Source organism: Pinus tabuliformis, chromosome 6 (assembly GCF_031772625.1).
Source record: "Pinus tabuliformis cultivar Carrire ecotype Pingquan chromosome 6, CPIR1, whole genome shotgun sequence".
Classification (NCBI taxonomy): Eukaryota; Viridiplantae; Streptophyta; class Pinopsida; order Pinales; family Pinaceae; genus Pinus; species Pinus tabuliformis.
This window is the reverse complement of record NC_142292.1, coordinates 2,091,270,278-2,091,284,642: the sequence shown is the minus strand read 5'-3', so window position 1 is coordinate 2,091,284,642 and position 14,365 is coordinate 2,091,270,278.

Below are 14,365 nucleotides of genomic sequence, written 5' to 3'. Positions count from 1 at the left end.
TAAAAGAATTTTGTTGATTTGGTCATCAAGTTAATGGTTCAAGAGTATGAACACATTGAAAGTTGAGTGTGTTTGTCAATGGATCAATTTTGTTGAAGCCATAGTGGTTTTATTTGGTCCATGAGGTTAATGCATCGTTGATATGGTCCTAGTGGTTATGGAATTCATCGATCATCTTGATTTGGTCAATCTAGAAAATGTTGGGCTCATAATTGATATGTCAGCACTAGACGAAGTGTTAATTTTGCATAGTTGTTGTATGTTGGAAGGTTAGGTAGAGCCACATTTTTCTTCTTACCAATGTGTATGATAAAGAGATTTTTCAAATAGGGTGCATATGGAGTGAGGTTTAAATGATGATATAATGCACGTAGTGGGACTGGTGTGATGGTTGAAACATAGTACAGAGGTTAGATGATCATTGACATGGTGTGTGTTGATGTTTCTAGTAGAGGTTGAATGGCAGAGATCAACATACCTATAGTTGTGATTTGAACACCTGTAGAAGAGTGATTTGGTGAGAAGAATGCGCATGGATTTGCTGAGATTTTGATTGTGAATGTCGGGGGAAATGTGTATGACTGAGCAGAAGAGTTGGCGTTGGTGGGCTCATAGTGATCAGAGATACCTGTAGTAGAGTATCACTCATACATTGGCATAGACACTATTGCTTATGGTTAACAATGCTATTGTAGGGATCATTGTGCTATAAATTTTGTTTCCTTGCATCCAGATCAGTGATGTCCATGGTTAGAGCTCGAGCATGTTGATGTTGTTTTTGTAGTTTGTATATTATCATGTCATGAGGATTGAGTTTGTGAGTGAGTGAGTTGTATTGTTGGTGATTGTGCTTTAGTTTGCTGTTATATGTTGTATGTACTACCATGTATGATATGACCAATGTATTTTTTATGAGAGTTGAGCATGTATTCTTGTATATTGTGTATGAGTAAGAGTTGATGTTGCTAGGTTCTGAGACAAAGTGTATGTGATTTCAGATTGATTGTATGAGGATTTTTACTGTAGAGGTGTTTGTATTTAGTTGATGAGCTTAGGGTCATTAGTGGGTCCAATATGAAAATGGGATGAAAAGTGGTCTATAGTTTATTGAGTTGAATATTGGATCCTAGTTTGAAAATGTATGAAAATTGGTCCAATGAATCTTGAAGGTTGGGGTCTTCAACGGGCAAGTTGTGGATTGCCAGTAAGTGATGGCTTCCTGATTCATAGAGTGGCGGCTTCATTGGGTTGTGACATGAGAACTTGGAAGTGGTGACTGGAAAAAAATATTGGGTGTTGGGGAATCCAGGAGGTAGTATCCTACATAGTTGAGGGACTAGTGGCTTCCAACAAGTGGTGTTCTCTAAAGTACAAGTAGTGGCCTACAGTGAGTGCTTGTTCGCATGACTAGGAAATTGGGGCTTGCACACTAGTGGTGGCTAGTGAATATGTAAAATAAATTTCAATACTAAGAAAAAGAAAATGCAAAAACAAATGGTGGTTTTCTTCCAGAATGGTTTCCACCTTAGATCCTATGTTCTTTTGTGTGATGATGTTTTGATGTGCTTGTATCATGGTTATTTTCTCATGTGTATTGTTGCTCTTATGCATTGATCATATTTTTGTTTAGATTTGTTATTTATGTATGGCATTGTTAATGAATCAATCAATTTATCGGTCTTTTAGTGCCTTGGCACAGGGCAAATATCTAGGGTTTCAGGCATTTGCAGAGGTTGTTCTCCATGGAAGGTCGCAAAGGAGGGAGCTCCACCCCCTCCTATAAGAAGATTGTGGCCAGTAGGGGTAAAAAGCCAATGGAATATGATAGAGGCCCTTCAGAAGGAAGGAAAAGAAATAGTGAAGAGGAACAAGATGGTACTAAGTCAAGGGAGAATAATAGCACTAAGGAAAATGAGGAAGAAGACAAGGAACAGGGAACAAAAGACAAAGCACACATGGGACCATGTAAACCCAAAGCTGTGGTTACACCCAGATTCATTTTAAATGATCTTGCTCTACAGGCACAGGGACCACATGCAGACATATGCAATCATTTGTAAATTCATGGGTTTATGGCCCACTGAAAAAGCTTTACAAATGTGGATTAAATACCACTGGAAACCAAAAGAAATCATTGACCTACATCTTGGGTCAAAGGGTTTCTTCATTATGGTATTTGAAAAAATTAAAGATAAGGACAGAGTGTTTGAAGGAGGGCCCTACGTTTATGCTGCAACAGGCCTCTATATGCGACCATGGATTATGAATTTTGTTCCAGAGCGTGAGACCTTTACTTCAGTCCTGGTTTGGGTAAGACTCTATTCTCTACCTCTTGATTACTGGAAAACATAATCCTTATCTACCATAGGAAATAAGTTAGGACGTTTTGTCAAAGATTCTGAGGCCATTAGAAAGGGAAAGTATACTTCCTTTGCTAGAATATGTGTGGAGATGGATCTCTCTGGAGCTCTACCGGATGAGGTAATCTTGGAAGTATTTGATGAAGAATGGGTGAAAGCAGTAGATTATGAACATATTCCATTCAGATGTCGCAAATGCCATGAGCATGGGCACCTATTCAAAGACTTCCCTCTCAGTAAAATAGAGAATAAGAGTAAAGCTAACACAATGAAATATTCTGAAATCTTTCACAAAGTGACACATAAAGGAAGAGGAAGCAAAAGGGGGCCAAAGATAAAAAAATCAGAAGGGCAAAAAGCCAGTCATAATAGGTTCCAAGTTCTCGAAGAGGAAGAAGGGATAACAAATGCAGATCAGGCAAAAGGAGGAGGTCTAGTGGAGGAGGGGAAAGAAGAAGATAGGGAACAAACACATGATAATATTAAACAGAAAGAAACTATGACGAGTGATGCAGAACTGGAGATGGACCATTAAATGACCCAAAGTGAAATGGAAATGGAGAACCATGAACTACAAGAGATTCTTGAGAAAGAGAACCTAGATCTGGAAGGTTTCTTGAATCAAGGAACCAGGGAAGGGGTAGAATTGTTACCTCCAGAAGAGTTCAGCAGTTGTTTATATGGAAAACCCAAACCAAATGGCTAGAGAGACAAAGAAACAATGAAAGGTAGGGCAGCGAAGGTGTGAAAATGATGAAAACCACACCAGGATTAGCACCCAGAAACCCAGGAAAGAAAAGAGGCAGGAAAAATCAAAACGAGATCCTGATGGAATGTGGAAAGCTAATGATAGACTCAGGTAAGATGAAAAATCCTAACCAGCTACTCCTTTACAAATCTTTAAAAAGCAGCACCAGATGTGATCTTCATCCAAGATACTAAATGTTCCATTCAAAAAATAAAAGAGATTCATAGTAAATGGCTCAATCGATTTGAGCTTTTGGAATTCAAAGCAGAGAATATAGCAGGAGGCATGCTCACTCTTTGGAATCCCAAAAAAATTGGCATTTTAGATGCTGAGGCATCTAGGGAATATTTATTAGTGGTCATGCAGCCTGTGGGAGATAAGGAAACCTATCTTGTCACGAATGTGTATGGCCCCCAAAGAGTGGATGGAAAACTCAAGTTTCTAGATTCTCTGGAGGATCTCAAATACAGACATTCAGGCATACCATGGATCTTGGGGGGTGATTTCAACATGATCAAATCACTTTCAGAGAAAAAAGGGGGAACCAAAGTTCTCAGTAAATACTCTTTGGCATTTCAAACTTTTATAGATAATATGAAGCTAGTGGACATTGTAACGAGTAATGATATCTATACCTGGAACAATAAAAGAGGAGGAAAGTCTCAAGTGGCCTCAAAATTAGATAGATTCATAATCTCAGAGGACCTTATGTTGAATGACAAGGAAATAGTAGCAAGAGTTCTCCCCTTTGGAGGCTCAAATCATTGGCCGGTTCAACTGGAGGTTCAGGGCATTAGTACCCCTAGGAACAGACCTTTTCAATTTGAGAATATCTAGCTTTCCCACCAAGATTTCATCAGCAACATTGCCAAATCGTGGTCAAAATATTTGAACATGCAAGGTACAAGAATGTTCCTTCTTCAAAAAAGACTAAAACACATCAAGCTCGGGCTCAAATATTGGAACAAGAATGAATATGGCAATATTTTTGAAAAAAACAAATTGTTGAAGGTAAATGTAGGAACTCAACCAAGCCCTTATCACAGATGGCTTTGATGAAGTTAGAAGTGACCAAGCCACCAAATATCATCAAGACTGGGAGAATTTATGTAAACAAGAGGAAATATCTTGGAGACAAAAATCTAGAGTTCAATGGCTAAAAGAAGGAGAACGTAATACTAGATTTTTCCACAAATCCACTATGGCGAACAGAGCTCATAACAAAATTTCTTTGTTCAATGACGGGGAAGGTAATCTTCTCAATTCTCATGAAGAAATAGAAGCAGCACTTGTTCAGCACCTTCGAGGTATAGCAAAGCAAAGTTGTTATGACAGAGAACACTCCATCAGGGACTTCACTAGACATATACCTAGGCTGGTGTCTAGAGAGGAAAATTTCAACCTTAACAGGCCAGTGACTGAAGAGGAGGTTAGTGAGGTCCTCAAAGAAATGCAGAACGGTAAAGCGCCAGGCCCGGATGGTTTCAATGTAGATTTCTTTAAATCTTGCTGGAATATTGTCAAACAGGATATTCTGAATGTAGTAGAAGATTCCAGGATGAATAGAACTATTTTGAAGGCGCTGAATACCTCCTTCATCGCCCTGATCCCTAAACAGGAGTTAGCCCAAACTCCTGACAGGTTTAGACCAATAGCTTTGTGCAATGTGGTTTACAAGATAATATCAAAAGTTGTGGCCAATAGACTCAAACCTCTCCTTCCTACCCTAGTTTCTATGGAACAATCTAGATATGTGGAAGGAAGGCAAATTCTTAATAACATCATTCAAGCACATGAGGTGGTGCACTCTCTGACTAGCAACAGGAAGGCTGGAATGATCAAGCAATTGGATATAGCCAAGGCCTATGATAAGATGAATTGGACCCATATAAGGAAAGTTCTTATTGATTTTGGGCTTGATCACAACTAGGTGAGATGGGTCTTAGCCCTGGTTACTTCCTCTAACTTTTCCATTCTGGTCAATGGTTCTCCATCGGATACTTTTATTCCTTCTAGAGGCCTCAAACAGGGTGACCCACTCTCTCCCTTTCTCTTCATCCTCATGATGGAAGGACTGGTTCGGTCTATCAAGCATGCAAAAGAAGTGGGTAAGATCAAAGGTCTCCAACTTTCTGATAGTGGTCAGGCCTTGACTCATCAACAATTTGTTGATGATACCATGCTGCAAGGAATCCCCATAGTCAAAGAAGCTCTTGCTTATAAACAAATCCTAAGTGACTTTGCTATGGCTTCAAGTATGGAAGTTAATCTCTCCAAATCTAAGATTTGTTTCTTCAATACTAATATTGCTATTCAGAGGAATATCTCTAGAATTCTAGGATTTCAAAAGGAAATTCTCCCCTCAAAATATTTGGGAGCGCCTCTAACTACTAAACCATTACACAAGAGCATATGGGAGCCGGTGATTAATAAATTGCAAGATAAAAATCGAGAAATGGACCATGAGATCCTTAAACTTGGCTGGTAGGTTGGTGCTTACAAAGGTTGTTCTTAAATCAATCCCAGTCTTCATGCTATTAGCTCTCCCAACACCTAAAGGAGTCTTGCAACAATTCAGAACCATTCAAAGAGACTTTCTCTAGGGCAAGGGGGAAGAAAGGAAGAAATGGGCCTTGGTACCCTCGGAAAAAATCTGCAAACCTAAAAACCATGGGGGTCTTGGATTGGATGATCCTGAGATTCTTAACAAGGTTGTAGGGGCAAAATTATGGTGGTGCTGAGTAAAAGAACCAGAGGCTGAGTGGGCTATAATTTTGAAAGAAAAATACGTCAGCTCATGGCAAAATAATGATCACATAAGGATGAATGGAAAAATAAAGGGATCACACATTTCGAATAAGGCCTGGGAAAACAGGGGCTTAGTCCAAGATAACAGCTTCTGGGAAATTATAGAGGGAGACTTAGCTTTATTATGGGAGGATAGATAACAACAAGAACCTATTCTGTTAAAAGAGGACTTGGAGGACCTCAAGGTAGAGGCAAACACTAAAGGGCTATCCAAGGTAAAAGATTTTTGGGATCAAACCAAAAGTATAGGAAAATGGAGAACCTGGAGGAACTTTGATTTCAGGGATGACAACCCCCTGAAAACTAAATCTTAGACACTATTGAAAGAGTTAGAACAAAGGAAAATTTTAGTGTCAAGGGGACATGACCAGCTGAGATGGGGCAAAAACAATGAGGTTACCTTTAATCTTAAGGGAGCAAAACTCATTCTCCTTGAATTGGATTCCCATGCTCCGGATAGGGTTTGGCGAAACCTATGGAGGCATCAAGGTTGGATGAAAATTAAACTCTTCATGTGGTTGGTTCAACATTGGAAAATTTTGACCTTGGGATAAGATTCGGAAGAGGGGTGTCCTGGGGCCTTCCAGATGCCATCTCTGTGAAGCACACGAGGAAACAATGGAGCACCTTCTCAACAATTGCATTTTTACCTCCTGGTTGTGGGATTCTTTCGCCACCATTTTCAATAGTCTTAAAGGGACAAAGGAAGTGTTATCAACACCCTAAACAACTGGAGAAGAAACTTTTCAGATTATGAAGTTCTTGGCTCAGCTTGGTCTCTTATGCCAAGCATCATTATTTGGAATGTCTGGAAAGAAAGGAACAATATAATCTTCAAGAATGAAAAGAAGCCATCCCTTTGCCTTTTTGAACAGATCTTAAAATAGCTTAAGGAGACAATGGGAACTATAGTTCGAAATCTCTCTAAGAATCCACCTTCTGTAACAAAAGTGAGGATTCTCAGTCAGCTAGGGTTGCAGGGACTTATTCCTCAGGGCCTGGATAGGAAGGTTTTAATTTTGGATTCTGAGCTAGATTTCTGGCATCCTCCCCCTAATGATTTTTTGAAATTCAACCTTGATGGTGCTTCAAAAGGCAACCCAGACACGATTTGTCATGGAGGGGTTTTAAGGGATGAAAACGAAAGTATTCTTTTCATCTTCTATTTCCATTTAGGAAGAGCCACCAACAATATGGCGGAATTAATGGCTATGGAGCAATGTTTAGATTTCTTGGTTCAAGATAATCACCATAATGTGATTGTTGAAGCTAATTATGAGTTAATCATTAACTGGGTCAAGAGAATCAGTTGGGGCACAAAGCCGAAAAAAACCTCAAGAAACTGGAGGTTGATCCAAGTCTTTCAATGGATTCACAGTCACCTCTAGTGCCTTCGAACAGTCAGTTTTAAACATGTATGAAGAATGGCCAATAAATTGGCGAATCTTCTAGCCAATCAAGGAGTGATCTACACAGGAAATAAGGTTGCGATGAATTTGCAAGAGCTACCTCAAAACAGATTAAAGGTGAATTGTCACGACCAAGCAAATGAAGATAGGATGGTGTTTCGGAATAGAGCCATGGAGGTGGGGTTCAGATGACTCAACAACTTTATGATTAGCGGTTTGTTCACAGTCGAGTATTTAGAGGGTTGCAAGCAATGGTCAACCTTCACAACTTGGGTCAATACTTTCATAGAGGCTCCTAGAGGTAGCAGCCTGGGCGATTTGGTTTTTTGGATGATAGGCAGGATGGTGGGAGCTGCATCTCACAGTGGTTCAGGTAAAGTAGATGCAGTGAGAGGCCGAAAACCAGGAACTCTCAGCGGCCTCAAAACCCGGGGTTTTTCTTATTTGTTCGTAATACCGCGTTCAGGGCGGTTTTTCGGTGATCGCAAGCCTTGCAAGCGGGAAGTGGTTTTTCCTATTTGGGATCGATTCTGTTCAGCGAGCCCCACGTGGTAGTGGGGTCGGATGGAATACCACCCTCATCGCACGCTATTGTTCGGTGATGTAGACCGGTGCAATATGATCCTCAACCGTTGGATCTTGAATCGCAGATCTATGGATGGGATTGATCGAGCATGTTGGTGGGTCCATATGGGTCAACGTCGTGCTTCTAAGCACAACGATATTGGCCATAGACGTAGGATGGGGAGAGAAAATTCGACAGTTGAGATTAAAGATGCTATGGTTAAATTGAGGCTTTTGTGATCCATAACATTTATAAAAAAAAATCGGCGTAAATCACATGTAGAAAATATTTGTAGATGCTTTTCAAACCAACTAGTGTGGTTCATCATCAGGACAAGTTGAAGAAACATATCCAACTTAGCATGTTAAATAGTCTGAGTAGAGCCTCCAACGGCTAATTTTGACTTTAGGACCAAGATCATAAATTTATTTATTATTATTATTATTATTATTTATTTATTATTATTATTATTATTATTTATTTATTTTTAATTAAACTTTATGGAACTTAGTTATATTAGGTGACCAATAAAAATATATAAACATATAGAATAATTTTAATTGGTGTCAATGGTTAGTTAAAAAGGTATTGTTTAATAATTAAAAATTATAAGTTATTAAGTATTAAAATGGAAATTAGTTATATAAAGGACCTTACATGTAATATATGTATAAATTATATGTATATATAAATATATAAAGTAATATTAATAGGTTGTTAAGATAAAAGATAGTTAGAATTAATAAAAATACTGGAACGCGAAAAAAATAAAATAAATAAATAAATAAATAAAAATTAAACATAAAAATAATAATCATAATAATAATATATATAAATTAACTAAGAAAGTAGATGGTTATAACCATCTACTTTCTTAATTAATTTTTTATTATTATTATTATTATTATTATTATTATTATTTTGGCGTTCCAGTATTTTTATTAATTCTAACTATCTTTTATCTTAACAACCTATTAATATTATTTTAAAAACATACTATTCTTGGCATATATTCTTACTCTATATATTCTTCGCATATATTCTTCGGTGAAAGTGCTCTGAGGCTCGATGAAAAAGTTAAACACGTACTCTATAATTCTTTGGTGAAAGTGTTCTGAGGCTCGGTGAAAGAGTTAAAAACATACTCTATATATTCTTGGCATATATTCTTACTCTATCTGTTCTTTGCATATATTCTTCGGTGAAAGTGTTCTGAGGCTCGGTGAAAGAGTTAAAAACATACTCTATATATTCTTGGCATATATTCTTACTCTATATATTATTTTCATATATTCTTCGGTGAAAGAGTTCTGAGGCTCGGTGAAAGAGTTAAAAACATACTCTATATATTCTTCGGTGAAAGTGTTCTGAGGCTCGGTGAAAGAGTCTACGGGTTGCGGTGGGCACGGGCGATCCGCAGTCAGTTACCAAAGATTACCAAGGGCAGACGGGCGATCTGCAGTCAGGTTTTCTGATATCAGGTGCACACATTCCTTATCTTTTTCTTTTTCTAATACATATTTTCTCATATAACTTCAAGTATGAATATTTCACCACAATTACCAAAGATTACCAAGGGAAGACCTAGCACAGTTAATCTACAAGGCCTTTATGAGTATATAGAGACTTTAGAGAAATGTAGAGAAGATAGAGAAGCCAAGCTACAAAAAGAGTTAGAAGCCATGCTGGAAAATAAATTTGCATCTCTTGAAGACACGATCCAAAAACAAATAGAAAATAAAATAGAACTACTAGAGAATAAAATGGAGGCAATGGAGACTAGACTGCAGGTTATAGAAAAACTTAACCAAGATACTAACCAACCATCCCAGCAAGGAGATGTTGATACTTTAGAGAGTCTTAAAATGAAAGACATGATTAAAGAACTAGAAGAAAAAGTTAATAGCTGCCTCACCCTAAATAATGTGGTAGATAAGTTAGATATCAAACCAATTAAAGATGAAATGAAAAAATTAATAGAATTAGACCATGAACGTAACAAAAGGGCCTTAAACCTTATAATATTCGGTTTAAAAGAGGAAGTAGATGAGGATACTTTAGCCTTAGCCCAGACAAAACTACATAATAGATTACAAATTGAAACATTGTGTCTCATAGAAGCAACAAGGCTGGGGAAATTAACCGAGAATAAAGGAAGACTAATCTGCATAAAGGTGAGCTCCACTGATCATAAGCACGACATACTTAGTAAAACCTCAAGTCTAAAAGGAACGGGAATATTCATAAATGAAGATCTCATTCCAGAAGACCAAGCAGAATTAAGAAAGGAGGTTCAAAAGGTAAAAGAAGCTAGAAAGGAAGGAAAATGGGCAATAATCAGAAATAGAAAAGCCTTTATTCGAGATAGAAACCAAAAAGATAGTAATCAATAGCAATTAAACATGCTCGGGATCCTTTCTTGGAATTGTCAGGGCTTCCCATGGAACAAAGGCCCCAAGCTAAGTTGGATTTCAAATGATGTTAATATTATTTTGCTTGTTGAAACTTGGGAGCACGAAGAATCTAAGGTCCCTAACATAGATGGCTTTACGCTATGGTCTACCTGGAACAAGCGATACTCCCGTAGAGGCATTGGGGGAATAGCTTGTTACATTAAGAAGAACATCTCCCCCCATGTTAGGATTTATAAAAATGACCCTCACAACCAATATAGTTGGATAGAGATCAAAGACATTAACAATAAAAATTCCTACATAGCAATATGTTATTTCCCCCCCATTAATTCTAACTTCTATAAGAAGAAGAATCTAGATAAAACTAACCCTTACAATGGTTTAGAGAATGATATTTCTAGCCTAAGGAATGACGGTAATATCCTTTTAATAGGTGACTTTAATGCTCGAACTTCAAACAACCAAGTTATTATTCTAAGCAATCATTCCAACCCTAATCCTCTTTGGTTAGACGAAGACCCTACTCTGGCTAGCAGGTACAAAAGGAACTCTGAAGATCTCGGGGAAAATTTGTTTAGGTCGGAGCTAGTCAAGCTCTGTAGTGCTCAGGATCTCATAATTTGCAACGGTCTAAAGAAGTGGCCCAATTCTAGCAAGATGACCTGCATCCATGGACATGGTAGCAGCGTGGTAGACTACGTTATTTCTGATCTCCCATTATAGAACGAAATAATAAATTTTGACATCTTAAACGACCATGAACCTGACTCTGATCATAGGCCTTTACTTATAACTCTCAATTTTGTCATGCATAGAGTTCCCATAGAAAATAATACTTATAGCCAAAAGAACTTAATATTTGATAGAAATAAAAATGATCTCTTTCTAAATGAATTAAAAACTAATTTGCTTCCTTTATCTAATATAGACAACATATAATACCTCTATCATAATTTTACTACAACCCTTTCATATTCTATTAACAAGTTCTCAATTGAAGTTTCAAATAATAAAAGAAATAGCAAAACCAATCCATGGTATGACAAAGATTGTAAAAGTGCAAGGAGAGCAATTAAGGAAGCTGTTGATGAATCTCTTAAAATGGACAAGATAAAAATATACAAAGCCCTAACTAAAAGGAAAAAGAGGCAGTACATTCGTCAAAGATAGGAGGATCTATTACACCTCTCTAAGGTAGCTCCTAAGAAATTTTGGAGGCAGATTCTAACTAGGAAGACTAAGGATAATAATAAAATTGCTCTTCACGATTGGAATTCCTATCTTAAAAAGCTTTATGAATCTCCAAATGTCATGGATAATTTGGAAACCCTTCTCACAATGAAAGAAGTTTTCTCTCTAGAAGACATTAAGTTTGGGGTTAATCGCCTCGCTAATGGGAAAGCTAAGGACATTGAAGGTTACCAAGCGGAAATCTTAAAAATTGGAGGTCCTGTCCTCATCCCCCACATCCACAAGCTTTTCAATCAAGCAGTCAAGCAAGTGTTCCCTAAACCTTGGACTGAGAACCTCATTATCCCTATTTTTAAAAGTGGGGATACAAATAACCCCTCTAATTATCGAACAATTATGATCAGCCCTCTCTTAGACAAGTTATATGGTAGTATTTTGGAAAAGAAGTTAAGCATATGGCTTGAAAGAGAAGGTAAGCGGGCTAAAGGCCAAGCAGTTTTCAGAAGGCATCACTCAACAACAGACCACCTTGTTACGCTTAGGATCATTGTGGAGGAATGTCGTAATGATAAATCCAAATTATTTTGTTGCTTTGTGGACTTTAGAAAGGCTTTCAATACGGTTCCTAGATACAACCTTTGGAATAGATTAGAAGAGCTAAAGGTTCCTCTCGAGTTGAGAGCTGCCGCTATAAGGTTATACGAGAATTTAATTGCCAAGATAAAGAGCAATTAAGGGTGCTCGAAAGATATTAAGTGTAACATCGGAGTTAAACAAGGTTGCCCCCTCTCCCCTACCCTATTTGGCATTTACATCGATAAGCTCGAAGGCTATTTAGAGGAAGCAGGATGTGATGGCACGATCTTAGATGGGATAGTCATCATCCTTCTTCTTTATGTTGACGATATTGTTCTTTTGGCAAGGTGCCCATCTGATCTTAATAAGCAACTCAGGCTTCTTAAGTATTTTTACTCTACCATGGGTATGACTGTTAACACTGAGAAAACAAAAGTTATGATTATCAAATCCAAGAAGGACACTTACGCTAATTTTATGTATGACAATAATAACCTGGAGGAAGTGTATTCTTACAAGTACCTAGGAATTGATATTCATCACAAGCTCAACTGGAACCATAGCATTGAGAAAAGGATTAATGGGGGGTGGAAAGCTTACTTTGGTCTTGAAAATAATTGTAAAATCGCAAACCTTGTAATGTGGGATAAAAAGAAGTTCCTCTTTGAAACTTTAGTCACTCCTGTTATCTTATATGGCTGTGAGGTTTGGGGTTGCAGCATCTCCAAATTATCATGGAGAAATATTGAGCAAATCCAAAAGCGTTTTATAACTTATAACCTGAAAATTAAAAGTAATACACCCTATCCTATTCTCCTTATAGAAGCAGGTCTTTCCCCTATTGAGACCCTAGCTATGCTTAGGTTTCTGTTTTACAAGCACAAAATCAGCAACATAGACGATCATAGACTTCCTAAGCTAGATTTAAATTCTAGCCAAAACCACCTAAGGCTCAATCGAGAGTGGCATAAAGACACAAGGGCCTAGTTAAACTATTGGGAGATCAGCGAAAATGATGCTTTGCAAAACATAAATAACATTAAAGATATTGTTACTTCTAAGTTCAAAGAAAAAATGTGGTGTGAGAAAGACTTAGCGACTAAAAGAAAATTAAGTTATTGTAAGAAGGTCATCAACCCCACCCTAGAAGATCAAAAGTATATCTCTATTTTAACTAGCTCAAAGAAGAAAATTAATATAGCAAAGATTAGAACGAATTGTCATGAGCTCCATAGTGAAATAGGTCGTTGGGCAGTTCCTAAAATGCCATGGATGGAAAGGATCTGCCATATATGTGAGAATAGGAACATCGAGGATGAAAACCATTTCCTCTTAGAGTGCCCCACGCATAACCACATTAGATCTCAGTTTCACAATCTTTGTTACAATACTGACCTTCCTAGCCTTTTACAATGTCAAAATTATAGTGAGCTCGGGAGGCTTCTCTCCAAGCTTTTTGAGCATAGGAATAAAATCTTAAATCAAAATAGATAATTTGTTTCTTTAGGTCCGATAGACCATTATTTGGTCTCAGTGGACGTTAACCATCATCATCATCATCATCATCATTATATATACATATAATTTATACATATATTACATGTAAGGTCTTTTATATAACTAATTTCCATTTTAATACTTAATAAATTATAATTTTTAATTATTAAACAATACCTTTTTAACTAACCATTGACACCAATTAAAATTATTTTATATATTTATATATTTTTATTGGTCACCGAATATAACTAAGTTCCATAAAGTTTAAATAAAATAATAATAATAATAATAATAATAATAATAATAATAATAATAATAAATAAATAAATAAATAAATTTATGATGTCCTAAAGACAAAATTAGTCATTGGTCAAGATATCCGTTGGAGGCTCTGCTCAGACTATTTAACATGCTAAGCTGGATCTGTTTCTTCAACTTGTCTTGACGATGAACCACACTAGTTGGTTCGAAACACATCGACAGATATTTTCTACATGTGATTTACGCCGAATTTTTTTTTATAAATTAAAGATGCTAGTCAGGAAAATGGTGGGAGGAGTTAATGTTTAGTACTCTTGGCGGGAAGCAAATTTTTCTTGGCAGGAAGCGCCTTTCTTATCTGTTCCACAGATTCGTGAGTTGTGAGTTATGCGGACATGAAATCTTTACAGAATAGCACACTGTTTTGCTTCAAGTCCGACTCTAGATCTTGCTTGCTGGTTTCCAGAAAGTTTTGAGGTTTGGTTGCAGGGATCGAGGCCTTTGCCTCTAGCCCATTAACAGTTAGTGTTGGG